The sequence below is a fragment of the Rattus norvegicus genome, chromosome 16 (genome assembly GCF_036323735.1).
Source record: "Rattus norvegicus strain BN/NHsdMcwi chromosome 16, GRCr8, whole genome shotgun sequence".
In the NCBI taxonomy this organism is placed as follows: domain Eukaryota; kingdom Metazoa; phylum Chordata; class Mammalia; order Rodentia; family Muridae; genus Rattus; species Rattus norvegicus.
This window is the reverse complement of record NC_086034.1, coordinates 29,367,747-29,371,239: the sequence shown is the minus strand read 5'-3', so window position 1 is coordinate 29,371,239 and position 3,493 is coordinate 29,367,747. Positions and strand designations below refer to the sequence as shown.

At 46.1% G+C, this 3,493-nt stretch overlaps 1 pseudogene; it reads right to left on the bottom strand.

Moving 5' to 3' along the window:
• Positions 1-364: 364 nt before the first annotated feature.
• Tuba1b-ps7 (tubulin, alpha 1B, pseudogene 7) lies at positions 365-3,195 on the bottom strand (annotated as a pseudogene).
• Positions 3,196-3,493: the final 298 nt, after the last annotated feature.

The window sequence follows — 3,493 nt, the reverse complement described above, 5'->3', positions numbered from 1 at the left end:
GGAAAAAATCAGGAAGAGCAGGAGAAACTTAGCAAAGTAGAAGGAAAACTCTTTCAGGAGGCATTTCTAACAAAGCACGCACTGTCCTTCCATTTGAGCCATATTTCTTTTACAGTTAAAATATTGAGGAGAAAAACACCCAGAAGGGCACAGGCAGTAGGCTCTTGTATCTGGATAAGGGAAAAACACCTTAACGGTCAATATGAATAAGTAAAAAAGAAGAGTGTCAATCCGAGGCAAAGAAAATAACTGGAATCTTGTAAAGACTTACCAGAAACATTCCTGTCCTTCGAGGAGCCAGCACGGAGCCTGTGCGGCTGGTTAGACCGTCTTCCGTGTGCTGGGTCGGGACTAGGCTACGCACTTAGTAAGCATTCACTTTCGCTCTCTTCAAGGTCCTGCAAATGCTGACTTCACCAAGCCAGTTCATTGTCCTAAACTCACTAATCTCGCCGGCTTCGAAGCAGGACTCCTTCAAGGTGAATCTGTACTCTCAAGGCAAAGAATAAATAAATTAAAAACTCATTTCCGTCTGAAGAATCGTCAAGGAACCAGGAAGTGGTGTGCACATTCATATGTTTGCTCTTTCTATCCCACACCTTTCTGCAAACACCACTAATATATACGACCGGAGCGAGCAAACACTACCCACGGGCAGGAGTGCACCGGGCTTATAGGCATGACGTATGTGCCTGTGGTCAATTCGTTAAGTTTAAGGATACAGCCTGGCCAGAATGATTAGGATTTCAGAAACAGGTAACTTTCAGACTTCGCTGCTGCTTGCTGAGTTTGGCTTTTGTTTCCTCCAGAATATTCTCAGTGCTTTCTGCAATCTCTCCACAGTGAGGAACTCCCTGGCTGTCCTTATTAATTTTTCTATTAGTGGAATCTGCAGGCTATGGAAAGTATTTGGATGGATCTGGAAAGTATTATATTAATTGAGGTGAGCCAAACTCAGACAAAAAAATTGCATATCTTTTTCATATGTGGATCTTAACTTGTAGTGTATATACAGTATGCACAGTATGTACATAAGTAGACAAACAAGTGAAAATGTGGGTAAAGCTGAAGGAAGGAAGGAAGGAAGGAAGGAAGGAAGGAAGGAAGGAAAATATTCTGTGAAAGACCAGGCAGATCTTATGAGATAAATTATTAATGTAATGAAGAGAGTTGCAGATGCCACACAGAAACACCAAGCTAAACTTAGAATAAACTGAAGATAAATAAAGATGGGCTGGTGAGTTGGCACTGTAGGTAAAGGTACTTTCAGCCAAGCCTGATGACCTGAGTTTGATCCCTGGGACCTCCAAGGCAGGAGGGGAGAGCTAACTCCTCCAAGTTGACCTTTGCCCTTCGTATGCACACACACATACACACATATGCGTGAATGTACACATGCTCCCCCTCTCTCTCGAGAGCGCACACACACACACACACACACACATTTAAAAAGAAAAAGGAAAGCATTTCAGAAAGTGTATGTAGGACCTCAAGTTAAATACTCACTGGGACAGTTTTGATGGATGAGAAGCAACTGGAATAAAAACAACAGGATGTGGGTTGGGAGGCACAGGCTGCCACACCCAGCCTTGGTAGGAGTGCTCTATGTGATGTCAATCAGTTTGAAGGTTGACTGAAGGGGTTGGGGTTGGGGTTGGCCTCTCAGTGTCAATACAGGACACACCCAGACACCAAGCAGGTGCTTTGTTTGTTTGTTTGTTTGTTTGTTTTTTTACAGGAGTTGGGTTTTTCTTCCTTTTCTTAAAGCTTTTACTTTGAGACATCATGGAAAACGTACAGGTGCACATGGAGAAGAAATGACCACAGACTGGAAATGGCAGAGTCAATGTCTGAAGCTGATGCTGGAGCTGATGTTCCGAGTGTGACACGATACAGAGGCTGGAGGATGGACTAGTCTCTCCCCCTTCCTCACCCTCACCTTCCACAGAATCCACACCAACCTCCTCATAATCCTCTAGGGCAGCCATGTCCTCACAGTCCTGAGAGAACTCCCCCTCCTCCATGCCCTCACCCACATACCAGTGCATTAAGGCACACTTGGCATACATCAGATCAAACTTGTGATCTAGGCGAGCCCAGGCCTCAGCAATGGCTGTGGAGTTGCTTAGCATGTGCACAGCTCTCTGGATCTTGGCCAGGTACCACAATGGGAGGCTGGCAACTAATACCCACCTTGAAGCCAATGGAGTACCAGTCCACTGGATGTTGTGCTTGGTCTTGATGGTGGCAATAGCAGCATTGACATTTTTGGGAACCATATCACCATGGTACAGCAGTCAGGAAACCATGTATTTGCCATTTCATTATCTGGTTGGCTGGTTCAAAGCAGGCATTGGTGGTCTCTGCCTCAGAAAGCTTGCTCATGGTAGGCTTTCTCAGCAGAGATGACAGGGCATAAGTGGCCAGAGAGAAGTGGATGAGAGGGTAATATACCAGGTTGGTCTGGAATTCTGTCAGATCAACACTCATGACACCATCAAATCTTGGAAAACAGTGATGGAAGACACAATCTGGCTAATAAAATGGTTAAGCTTAGCGCAGGCTGGGCGCTCAATGTCAAGGTTTCTATGACAGATGTCATAAATAGCCTCATTTTCTACCATACAATCAGAGTACTCCAGGGTGGTGTGGGTGGTAAGGATAGAATTGTAGGGCTCAAGTCTAGCTGTAGAAATCTGAAAGACTTGCGTAAATGGAGAACTCCAGCTTGGATTTCTTTCCATCAGCAGGGAGGCGAATTCAGAGCCAGTTCCCCCACCAAAGCTGGAGAAAACCAAGAAGCCCTGAAGACTGGTACACTGGTCAGCCACCTTGCAAATTCTGCCCAAGACAAGGTCAATGATCCCCTTGCCAGTGGTGTAGTGGCCATGGGCAGCATCTCCCTTGCCTGTGATGAACTGCTCAGGGTAGAAGGGCTGGTGGTAGGTACCAGTGTGAACTCCATCAATAACCGTGGGTTCCAAGTCTACAAACACTTCCCTGGGGCACATACTTGGCAGCTCCTGTCCACTGAAGAAAATGTTGAAGGGGTCATCTCTTCCCTCAGTGATCTTGTCACTTGGTATTTGGCCACCAGGCTGAATAGAACTGGAACTCCAGGCAGTAGAGTTCCCGGCAGGTATTGCTAATCCGGACACTGGCCTGGTCAATGTGGATGGAGATGCACTCACGCATGATAGCTAAGGGTTAGATGGCAAGGGTGACCCTGGATCCTGGTTACTGTTCCCCATAACTGTGAGTCAAGGTAAGTGACCTGCTAGGAGTCCGCTTTTAAGGAGAACAAAAAGGAGCCTGTGCTAGGGTGAGTTAGTAAGTCCTGATTAGAGATTGGATATATTAGGCAAGTGACGACCTGATTATTGGACCTTGATGTTTTGTCTCAGGAGTCACTCAGTGGCCAAATAAGGGAATGGACCTTGGGGCCTAGCTATAGGGAAAAAGTGTATTTGCCTTGCTTGGGCCTGGTAGAGCC